Source organism: Arvicola amphibius, chromosome 2 (genome assembly GCF_903992535.2).
Source record: "Arvicola amphibius chromosome 2, mArvAmp1.2, whole genome shotgun sequence".
Lineage (NCBI taxonomy): Eukaryota > Metazoa > Chordata > Mammalia > Rodentia > Cricetidae > Arvicola > Arvicola amphibius.
The window spans coordinates 108,284,470-108,297,368 of NC_052048.2; the positions used below are offsets into that span (position 1 = coordinate 108,284,470).

General features: G+C 37.2%; 1 pseudogene; it reads left to right on the forward strand.

The window, feature by feature from the left end:
- Window positions 1–5,001: 5,001 nt before the first annotated feature.
- LOC119807593 lies at window positions 5,002–6,001 on the forward strand (annotated as a pseudogene).
- Window positions 6,002–12,899: the final 6,898 nt, after the last annotated feature.

A 12,899-nucleotide genomic window follows, 5' to 3' on the forward strand; every position in this document is an offset into this window, starting at 1 on the left:
CTGTATATCTCTCTTTTTCTGACCACACGAGTCTTTAATTTACCAACCAATATAGGTAGGATTAAAGCCATGACTTTGGTGGCTGGATCCAGCCCATTCCTTAGCTTTCCAGCCTCATGGGAGAGGCACCGGCTGTAGCCACGTTTATCACCACAACTCTGTGGCGGTTCAAGGTCCCTGCCAGCAAGCAAGCCACAACAGTATTAAACAACAATCAAAAGCTCCATAGTCAGGACCGCCTGCTTGAAAGAGTCAGAGTTTGCCCTGGCAGGATGGCCCAAAAAGCTGGCATTTTAAAACAGCACAACTTTTTTCCTGCTACAGCTAAAAACTGAAAAGCTTTTCATCAACACCGTTTAAGTGTTTTGTGGCAGGACCTCTTAATGAGCTACAGGGTTTTGCAGCTGAAGCTGAGTCAGGAAGCCTCTCTTAGATGAGAGCGCTTGCTCAGACCTGAGAAATTGCTGTTATCAAGAAAACATGCTTTTCTCTAGTCTTTCCCAAGCTTTCTCAGGCTTTCTGTGGATTCAGTTATCCACGTTGGGCGCCATTCTGTAGTGATGAGCTGCAGGCTGCATTCCTGCTGCCCGGCTTTTGGCCTCCAGCTAGCTTATGCCCCGAAATAACAACACACAAATTGTATTCTTTTAAACACTGCCTGGCCCATTATTTTCAGCCTCTTACTCACATCTTGATTAACCCATATCTAATAATCTGTGTAGCACCATGAAGTGGTGCCTTACCGTTTAGTTTCTAGCATACGTCCATCTTGGGCTGGAGCTTCATCGTGTCTGGCATCTCTCTCTGAGGAGAGGCATGGCAGTCTGCCTAACTTAGGAGAGGCGTGGCATCTTACAGATCCTTCTACCTCACTTCCTCTTCCTGTTCTGTCTACTCAACCCACCTAAGGGGCGGTCTATCAAATGGGCCAGGCAGTTTCTTTATTAGCTAATGGGAAGCCTCCATCAGCCATGCTGCTGCTAGAGACGACAGTCTCAAGCTGCCAGCCAGAAACATGATAAACCATGTGCCTTGTGATAATACACAAAATAATAAAAATTGTAAAAACTAGCTAGGAATACACTTATGCTATTGGCCAAACAATACTGCAAATAATATAGTTTCTGTGTGCTTATTTTGGGTATGGGCAGCTGGAAACAAACAAGCAACCTTTGCTAACAGTAATAGTCTCAGGGAATTATCAACTGATGCTGAGAGAGAGTTGACTGTGATTGAAGAAATATTACAGGAATTACATGTGAATCATGGTGATCTGAATCTTAACAGCATTCTGGTCATATTACACTCCAAATATTCTCCTGCAAGAATTTTAATGCAGAGAAAGATATCTTGGAATGCATCATTTTACCACATAAATCAAGAAAAAAATAAAAACATGTGTAAAAGGTCTCTGAGTTAATTATAAAAGGAAAATTATGGTCTTGTCAATTAGCAGGAATAGACCCAGCAGAAATCTTAGTGCCTTTTATTAATGATGAAATTAACAAATTATGTGAAGAAAATCAACCCTGACAAAGAGTTTGTAGTAATTTTTTGAGTGAGATTAACAATTATTCCAAAAGTGAAAGAATTTTTACTCATAAAACAGTGCTAATTGGGTCCTTCCTTGCCTTGTACAGGACACACCAATAACTGGAGCCCCTACATTCTATACTGATGCAATTAAATTAGAAAAGGCAGGTTACAAATGAGAATGTTTAAGTAAAGTGGAATTCAGTCCTTATGATACTGTCCAAAAGTCAGAATTATTTTCTATTCTCATGGTACTAAGGGATTTTAAGGTACCTCTTAACATAGTTATCTATTTACAATATGCAGCAAGCATTGTTTTTCATATTGAAACCACTGAATTTATACCAGATGATACAGAATTGCCTTGATAGAATTGCTTTGATTATTTGTTCAGGTACAAGCTATAATTAGGAAAAGGCATCATCCCAAATATGTAACACTCATCCTTTTCCATATGGGTCTAACTGAAGGTAACCCAGAAATGATCAATTATTGACTGGAAATGTACTGAAGGCCTCAGAATTTCATAAAAAGCATCATGTCAATAGCAAAGATTTTTTTTGAAAAAACATTTTCATTACATGCAATAAGCCAAGGATATTATAAGGAAATGTCCTACTTGTCCTTTATACAACCAAACACCACTACCTGAAGGAATTAACCCAAAGGGTACTCAAAGGAATTAAATATGGCAGACAGATGTGTTCCAGTTTGTAGAATTTGAAAAACTAAAATATACACACCATACCATTGATACTGGTTTTCAAGGGGCAACTTCCTTGAATTTAGAAAAGACTACCTGGTAATTACATATTTTCAAGAAATTATAGCCATCATGGATATACCTGCACAAATAAAGCCAGACAATTAGGCAGCATATGTCTCTAAGAAAATGAAACAGATTTTTTGCTTATCATAATAAAAGCATACTACAGGTATACCACACAATCGTACAGGCAAGGCAGTTATACAAAGATCAAAACAAGCTCTAAAGGGTATGTTAAGGTAAGCAGAAAGGGGTGAAAATACCCCTGGAAGTAGATTGCATAATGTTTTATTAAGTTTTAATTTTCTAAATGCTAAGAAGAAAGGAACAACAGCTTCAGAGAAACATTGGCTAGTAGAAAAAATTACAGTATTAAATCAGTCAACATACTTTAAGGATGTACTGACCTCAGAATGGAAACCAGGACACATGTTCCATTGGGGAAGGGGTTTTGCTTTTGTTTCCATGGCAGAATAAATCTATGGAGACCTTCAAAATTGATAAAGATTTGATTTGTACAAGATACGACTCTTAATTAGGAGAGCTGATACTTCATTAAGCACCATAGCCTTTTAATCTGAACTAACCCATAAAATTAGCCAAGGCTTTTCATTTGATCAGATAAAATTTGCCAAAAGTAAGTCTCCCCAAAATTGGTGTTGGTGAAGGGTTTTGTTTCTGCTTTTTAGGAGAGTAAGAGTATCCAACTAAGGAATCTGAAGACTCTTGAACAAATAAGCATCTGAAGAAAAAGAACAAATCACTAAGAAAAAAATGCTTCAAGAAGAAGAGTAAATTGGTCTATTGATATATCACATTTATAACATGGTACCATTTCTTAAATCTTTCCAAATGTTTGTTTCTGCTGTTCTCTACAGGCATATAATGCCAATGGTCTTTTTTATAGTGCCAGTCCAATTAAAGACTATAGCTGGCATTGGAGTTGGAGTGTGGCTCTCTCTTTCTCTAAACCCAAGTATGCTTAGTAAAGTGAAAATCAAAATCTCTGTCTCATGTCAGAAGAGCCATGATATGGGACAGAAGAAAAAAAAGCATAAAGACTATTCTAATGCTACTATTTAATATATATATATATATTAAACTTTTTATCATAATATTAATAGTCATATAGAATAATAACTAATACTAGAATAAAGTTTAATCTATATTTCTGTTCATGATTTCAGGTTTGAACCTCTATCCCATTTTCTGAAGTGAACCATGAGCATGCCTAACAATGACCTTTAAAATCTCCATGAGGAGGATGGGGCCCACAAATTGATGATTCCTCCAAGACTATATGATAACACCACTCAGCTGAAAACATCATCTAAGGACTGACTTTAAACAATAAACTACTCAGAAAAATTTCCAGATGGCTAGCTGAACTGATGAAGCATAACAGACTACTTTAGCCAGGACTTGAGATAAGTCCTGCATTTATTATGAACAAAAAATGATACAGCTACCTCTTCCAGAATTTGACAATTAACTCATTTTTTTTCATGATCCTGTAAAGGTACTGTTGCCACAAGACAGCAGGAAGTAAATTTAAGAATATGATGCTCACATTCCTAAGTGGTGTGGTAGGATGTTTTTAGTCATTCAATGGACTATGGATATTTATTGTTGTTTAGAGAAGGAGTTACAAGTAATTACTGGTAATGGTCACTAAAAAAAAACTAAACAAAGGAAAATAAATTTGAGATTCTTGTTTTGAAAATGAAAACTAAGGGCTGGTATAGATATGAGAGAATAAATGAGTAATGGGTAGATAAATGAATCTACTCTGAAAAGGAAAAAAAGGGAGGATGTAGATATGATAAGATAAAAAGGTAAATTATTAAATTTACTTTTAAAAAGCCACTAGTTTTAAATGTTTTACATTGGATTGGACTTTTATTTATTGTATACAAATTTTGCATATTGATAAAAATTTGAGATTGATTTTGTTAAAATTTATTATACAGCTATTTCTAATCTTGTTCAAGGTATTGTACCTATATAGGTCATTTAACAATGTAATGCAAATATCTAGTAATTGAAAATCATTATTGCCAATTATTTAGGATAATAAGGAAATGCAGTTTCATAATTAGTCATCTATTATAATTAAACTTATAGTAACATTGAGTATGTTTTCAAGGTGAAACAAAGGTATGTTTTAGATTATTGTATGTTATTGTGCTGTCTTTGAAAGAAGGAGCAACAGATACTAAAAGACATTTGACTATAAATTTAATCTGCTGGATTAAAACAACCTACATATTTTTAAATGTCTTGACTTCAAAATATAAGTCAAAAAAGAGGTTTTGCTTTTGTCGTCACAGGGAATGAGAGGCTTTGGATTTATTCTGGGTTAAGAAAAATAAAGTCTGAAGGAAGAAGAACCCCTGAAAAATCTCCAATAGGAAGAGTTAGACCAGATGATCCAATGTTTCAGAGCACCTGTGTTGCACTTTGCTCTTAGTTCCACATCTAAAACAGCTTCAAAACTGCTGGGTGAGATAATCTAACCTAAAGCATACTCTAGTCAGGACTTTACCATAATTCTAAATTTTCTTTGGATTTCCATAAGATTATCAACATCCCCAATCAACAGGAAGTAGACTCAAAACCTATGCCAACAGGCTCTCTGCTTCTCCCTGTTCTAGAGACAGCCGCTTCTTTTCGTGCAGTGCCAGCCTCATTCCAGAGACACGATGGTGAAGGTCGGAGTGAACGGATTTGGTCATATTGGAAGCCTGGTTACCAGGGCTGCCTTCACTTCTGGCAAAGTGGACATTGTTGCCATCAATGACCCTTTCATCGACCTCAACTACATGGTCTACATGTTCCAATATGACTCCACCCACGGCAAGTTCAAAGGCACAGTCAAGGCTGAGAATGGGAAGCTTGTCATCAATAGGAAGGCCATCACCATCTTCCAGGAGCGAGATCCTGCCAACATCAAATGGGGTAATGCTGGTGCCGAGTATGTTGTGGAGTGACCAGTGTCTTCACCACCATGGAGAAGGCTGGGGCCCACTTGAAGGGTGGGGCCAAAAGGGTCATCATCTCCATCCCTTCTGTGGATGCCCCCATGTTTGTGATGGGTGTGAACCATGACAAGTATGACAATTCCCTCAAGATTGTCAGCAATGCTTCCTGCACCACCAACTGCTTAGCCCCCTTGGCCAAGGTCATCCATGACAACTTTGGCATCGTGGAAGGACTCATGACCACAGTCCATGCCATCACTGCCACCCAGAAGACTGTGGATGGCCCCTCTGGGAAGCTGTGGCGAGACGGCCGTGGTGCTGCCCAGAACATCATCCCTGCATCCACTGGCTCTGCCAAGGCTGTGGGCAAAGTAATCCCAGAGCTGAATCGGAAGCTCCCGGGCATGGCCTTCTGTGTTCCTACCCCCAATGTGTTCGTTGTGGATCTGACATGCTGCCTGGAAAAAGCTGCCAAGTATGACACATCAAGAAGGTGGTGAAACAGGCATCTGAGGGCCCACTAAAGGGCATCCTGGGCTACACTGAGGACCAGGGTGTCTCCTGTGACTTTAACGGTGACTCCCACTCTTCCACCTTCGATGCTGGGGTTGGCATTGCTCTCAATGACAACTTTGTAAAGCTCATTTCCTGGTACGACAATGAATTTGGCTACAGAAATGGAGTGGTGAACCTCATGGCCTACATGGCCTCCAAGGAGTAAGAAGCCCGCCCTGGACCACTCATCCCAGCAAGGACACAGCAAGAGAGAGGCCCTCGGCTGCTGAGCAGTCCTTGTCTTAACTCAACCCTTGACACTGAGCATCTCCACAGTTTCCATCCCAGACCCCCAGAATAAATAGCAGGAGGGGCTTAGGGAGCCCCTCTTGAATACCATCAATAAAGTTCATTGCACCCCTCAAAAAAACTATGCCAACATTAATTATGGATTTTTGTCTTTGTTTAGAGTGTTGGTTACAAGTTGTTATGGATAAAGGTCAGAAAAAAACAATAAAAAGGTGATTAGATTTAGGGTTTTTTTTTAAATAAAAAGGGGGAAATGCTTTGAGATGATGCTTTTGTACACTATAAAGATTTGTCACTCATATAGGTTTAATATAATGCTGATTGGCCTGTAACCAGGCAGGGAGTATAGGAAGGGCAACATGACCAAGAAAATTTCGGGCTGGAGACTCAGTCACCAGACAAATACAGAGGAAGTAGGATGAGAATGCCTCACTGAGAAAAGATACCAATCCACGTGGCTAAACATAGATAAGAATTGCAGGTTAATTTCAGTTGTAAGAGCTAGTTATTAATAAGGCTGAGTTAATAGACTAAATAGTTTATAATTTATAAAAAACCTCTCTGTATTTCTTTGTGACAGAATGGCTGCAGGACTGGGCAGGACAGAAACTTTTGTCTATAATCAGTGATCAGCAGTCAGACCTAAATATATAAAACAGCATATCACAGTGAAAGATATACAGCTTAGTTATTTGCCAAACACCTGTATAAGAGTTACATAAAGTCTAATAACATCCTTCTAAGAAGTGGAATTAGTCATGAGGCATTTCATTTGTTTAAAAGATACTAGGCTTCTAAAAAGTCTTGTTTCCATTTTCCAAGTCATTCTTTCTAAATTGTCTCTTTCTCTGTTTTATGACAAACCCAAGCTGTTTTCATTACTGTAGCTCTGTAATAGAGCTTGATGTCAGGTATTGTAATGTCTCCAGCATTTACTTTATTCTACAGGAATGTTTTAGCTATCCTGGGTTTTTTTTGTTTTTCCATATGAAGTTGACTATTGTTCTTTCAAGGTCTGTGAAGAATTTTGTGGGAATTTTGATGGGTATTCCACTAAATCTATAAATTGCCTTTGATAGGATTTTCAGTTTTAGTACCTCGATCCTTCCTATCCAAGAGCATGAGAGATCTTTAAATTTTCTTGTGTCTTCTTCAATGACTTAAAGTTCTTGTCAAATAAGTCTTTCACTTCCTTGGTTAGTGCTACCCCCAGAAAACTTTAAGCTATTTGAGGCTTTTGTGAAAAGTGTGGTTTCTCTGATTTCCCTCTCAGCTTTTTTATCTTTGTGGATAGTAGGGCTACTGATTTTTTTGAGTTGATCTTGTTTCCTGCCACATAACTGAAGATATTTATCAGCTGTAGGAGATCTCTGGCAGACTTTTTGGGGACACTTATGTACACTAACATATCATCTTCAAATAATGAAAGTTTGACTTCTTCCTTTCCAATTTGAATCCCCTCAATCTCCTTTCATTGTCTTATTGCTATTGCTAGAACTTCAAGCACTATGTTGAAGAGATATGGAGAAAGTGGACAACCTTTTCTTGTTCCTGATTTTAGTGGAATCGCTTTGAGTTTCTCTTCTTTTAATTTGTTGTTAGGTCTCAGCTTTCTGTATATTGGTTTTATTATATTTAGATATGATCATTGTATCCCTAATCTCTCCAATACCTTTATCATGAACGGGTGTTGAATTTTGTCAAATGCTATTTCAGCATCTAATGAAATGATCATATGTTTTTTTTCTGTCAGTTTATTTATATGATGAATTACTTTGATAGATTTTCATATGTTGGCCAAGCCCTGCATCTCTGGGATGAAGGCTACTTGATAATAGTGAATGATTTTTTGGATGTGTTCTTGAATTCAGTTTGCCAGTATTTTATTGAGAATTTTCACATTGATATTCATGAGTGAGATTGGTCTGTAATTCTCTCTTCGTTGAGTTTTTGTGTGATTTTGGTATCAGTGTAACTGTAGCTTCATAAAGAGTTTGGAAATGACCCTTCTGTTTCTACTTTGTGGAACACATTGAGGAGTATAGTTATTAGTTCCTCTTGGAAGTTCTGGTAGAATTCTGCACTAAAACTATCTGGCCTTGGGCTTTTTTGCGGGGAGGGTTGAATACAGCTTCTATTTCCTCACAACTTATAGGTCTATTTAAATTGTTCACCTGGTCTTGATTTAATTTTGGTATATGGTATCTATCTAAAAATTGTCCATTTCTTTTACATTTTTCAATTTTGTGGGGGCTTTTTTTAGTAGGACCTAATGATTCTCTGAATTTCATAGTGTTTGTTGTTATATCCCCCTTTTCATTTTGGATTTTGCTAATTTGGGTGTTCTCTCTCTCTCTGCCCTTTGGTTAGTTTGGATAAGGGTTTGTGAATCTTAAGGATTTTCTCAAAGAACCAACTCTTTGTTTTGTTGATTTTTTCTTGTTCTCTGTTTTGTTGATTTTAGCCCTCAGTTTGATTATTTCCAGTCTTCTACTTCTCCTGGTTGAGTCTGATTTTTTTTTTTGACCTTTAATGTGTGCTGTTAAGTTGCTAATGTGAGCTTTCTCCATTTTTTTTTATGTGGGCACTTAGTGCTATAAACTTTTAGCACTGCTTTCATAGTGTCCCATAGGTTTGGATATGTTGTACTTTTATTTTTGTTGAATTCAAGGAAGACTTTAATTTCTGCCTTTATTTCTTCCTTGACCCATGGGTGTTTCAGAAGATGACTGTTCAGTTTCCATGAGTTTGCAGGATTTCTGGTGGTAGTATTGTTGTTAAAATCTAACTTTACTCCATGGTGATCCAATAAGACACAGGTGGTTTCTCCATTTTTTCTCATATCTGTGGATGCTTTCTTTGTTACCAAGTATATGATCAATTTTACAGAAGGTTCCATGAGGTGCTGAGAAGAACATATATTCTTTCCTGTTTGAGTGGAATTTTGTATAGGTGTCTTTTAATTCCTTTTGATTCATTACATCTATTAGTTCTCTTATTTCTCTGTTAAGTTTCTGTCTTATTGACCTGTCCATTGGTGAGAGTGGAGTGTTGAAATCTCCTCCTATTAGTGTGTGGGGTTTGATGTACAATTTAAGTTTTTGTAATGTTTCTTTTGCATATGTGGGTTTTCTTATATTAGAGGCATAGATATTCAGCATTGAGAATTCATCTTGGTGAATTGTTCCAATTATGAATATGAAGTGTCCTTCTCCATCTCTTCTGATGGATTTTAGATTGAAATCAATTATGTTACTTATTAGGATAGTCACACCCACTTTTTTTCTTAGATCCATTTGATTGAAAACCTTTTCCCAACCCTTTATTCTTTGGTAGTATTTGTCTTTGAGTTTGAGGTGTGATTTTTGTAAACAGCAGAATGCTAGATCTTGTTTTCCTATTTATTCTTTTAATATGTGCCTTTTTAATAGGTGAATTGAGTCCATTAATATTAAGAAATATTAATGACCAGTGGTTGTTAACTCTGGTTATTTTTTGGTGGTACTTTTTGTATGTTTCTCTTCTTTGGATTGTGTTTGTGGGGGGTTATCAGATGTCTGTGTTATTGTGGGAGTTGTTAGTTCTTTGGGTTGAGGCTTTCTTTCTAGTACTTTCGGTAACACTGGGTTTGTGAATAAGTATTTTTTAAATCTGTTTTTGTCATGGAATATCTTGTTTTCTTCATTGATGGTGAAAGAAAACTTGGCTGGGTATAGTAGACTGGGCTTGCATCCATGGTCTCTTAGTGTCTGCAGCACATCTATCTAAGACCTTTCACAGTTTCCATTGAGAAGTCAGGTGTAATTATGATAGGTTTACCTTTATATGTTACTTGACCTTTTCGACCTTTTTTTCTTTTCTTTTCTTTTTTTTTTTTTTGGTTTTTCGAGACAGGGTTTCTCTGAAGCTTTTTTAGAGCCTGTCCTGGAACTAGCTCTTGTAGACCAGGCTGGCCTCGAACTCACAGAGATCCGCCTGCCTCTGCCTCCCGAGTGCTGGGATTAAAGGCGTGCGCCACCACCGCCCGGCTTTGACCTTTTTTTCTTTGCAGCTCTTAATATTCTTTCTTTATTCTGTATGCTTTGTGTTTTGATTATTATATGGTAAGGGGATTTTTTTTAATCCAGCCTATTTGATGTTCTGTAAGCTTCTTGTACCTTCATAGAGATATCCTTCTTTAGGTTGGGAAAGTTTTCTTCTATATTTTTTGTTGAATATATTTTCTGTGCCTTTGAGCTGGAGTTCTCCTTCTTCTACCCCTATTAATCTTAGGGTTGGTCTTTTCATGGTGTCCCAGATTTTCTGAATGTTTTCTGTTAAGAATTTGTTTGATTTAATGTTTTCTTTGACCAATGAGTCTATTTACTCTATAGTATCTTCAGAGTCTGAGACACTTTCCTCTATCTCCTGTATTCTGTTAGTTTTACTTGTCTCTGTAGTTTCTGTTTGTTTACCCATATTTTTCATATCCAGCCTCCCCTCTGTTTATGTTTTCTTTATTACCTCCATTTTGGTATTCAAATCTTAACTGTTTCCTTCACCTGTTTTAATTTTTTTTGTTCTCTTGGGTATCTTTGAAGGATTTGTTAATTTCATCTAACTTTTTGTATATCTTCAATTCCATTTCTTTAAGGGAGTTTTTTACTTTCTCTTTAAAGGTCTCCATCATTTTCATAAAGTTACTTTTAGAGTCATTTTCTTCTACTTCTTCTGAATTATGATGGTCAAGTCTTCCTGATGAGTGTCCGCTGGATTCTGGTGTTATCATGTGGCTTTTTAGGATGCTGGAGGAATTCTTGCTTTGGAATTCTCCATATCTTCATTCAAATGAAGCCAGCAGTGTCTTGGCTTCTTTGTCCAATCTTTGCTGTAGCTGTCTGAGTACTTGGGGGTTTTTTCTTGGTCTGCCTTCTCTTAGGTTCCTTCAGCAAGGAAGTAGGCTCCGTTACAGGGTTCCAAGGACCTTACAGGCACAAAGGCGGGTTTGGGGGCAAAGTGGTTTGGGGGGAAAGAAAGCCCAGCAGCAGGAACACTCCCCCCTGGCTCTTGTTTCCCTCAGCACAGTAGAAGGCTGTGTTTCAGGTTTCCAAGGACGTCACAGGTGAAAAGGCAGACTTGGGGGCAGGGTGGGTTGATAGAAAGTAAGTCAAGCAGCAGGAATACTCCGTGCTGGATCAACAATTGAGAAGGTTGTGTTGCAGTGTTCCAAGGACCTTGCAGGTCAAAAGGCAGGCTTGGGGGAAGAGTGGTTTGCGGTAAAGAAAGCCAGCAGCAAGAACACACCCTGCTGGATGACCAGAAAAGCTTAGGGAGTTGGAGGGGGCCTGAATTCTGTCCCCCTAGGAAGGTTTTATAGAGTGACACTTCCAGCCATCTGGCAATGTAGCCGCTAATTCACCTCTCTGGTCCCCTCAGCAGTGGAGAAGGCTGCTTGCAGGGTTTGAAGGCTCATTTAACCTTTCTCATGTCAGAAAGAAGTATAGGTAAAGCAATTGAAAAATAGTCAAAGCAACTATTAAGATTTGAATTTCATTAGATAATATGAAGAGTTTACGTACTCTATTAAAATATTTTGAATTTTTTCATGTCTAAACTGTTTTGTTGCAAACGCACTGTTATTCAAGCTCCTACTGAGTTTGCTGCATGAATGATTTATATGCATAAGTATTTACAAGTCCCTAACTCTTGAAATAAATTATCAAACAGTTCTAACTTGAGGTCAGTTACTGAAGGGTGATTCATTAGCTTCTTAATCAAATAAATATGGCTAAAACTATAGTTCTCAGGGGAGATAATAGGTCTGATAAACAAGTTTTGAATGAATCTACTGTATCTGACCTCTGAAAGAAATCTGTCCTTGTAAGGAAACTCCTCTCTTTTCTTTATCTTTAAGATGATGCTCACAGCACCATACACTAAACCTAAACATTAAGAGCTCTGCCAAATACTGCTTTTACTCTAGTTGTTTACAGTTAGCTACAGGCATTAGAAGCTACTAATTAGCCCTGAAAGTTATTTAAATAAATTCTAGAAAGTGAGTCAGCTTACAGAATTTACAGGGTCTTGCCTGTGTCTGCTTGCTCAGTACTCAGTCTTATTTTCGTGGTCTGGGAGCAACACATGTACACTGAATCTCATTCTCTTAAACGTTAAAACAATCTTTATATATTTCATTTGGTGAGAACATTAGGACTTCCAAATTAATAGATTTTTAAATTTAAAATGATATAGTATAATAGATCCCTAGAACTCCATTTACTTGTGAAATTCTTTACCCCTTGATTACTTAACCCACCATCATTGCTTCTACTCTGGCCTAACTTTTGTTATTTCTATCTTTTTGAAAACATGTGTTTGACTAATTTAGATACTCCATGAAGGTTAAAGTATGTGGCATCTTACTGTATATTTTTTCTTAGCTAAATAATTAAACAATTCAAAAATGGGATAAATGGTTCCATAGACATTCCCTCATAGAAGATAAATTACATGGAAAACAAACACATGAAAAGATTAATCTTCATCCAGGAAATAAAATTTAAACAAGAATGGATATAATAACTTAGATGAGATGATGATATATAACAATATATCTTTACATGTACATATGAATATAGGTATGTGTTTATGCATGTGTGTATGTATACATGGTACAAGTATCTACAAAAACATTAAAAAAGGAACAATTTATACTATTGGTGCCAGTTGCTGCTATGGAAATCATTGTGAGGCTTACTCAATGAATTAAAAGTAAGCTATCAGGAGATACAATCTGAGTATTTATACAAAAGTATTGGCATCAGTATCTAAGGATG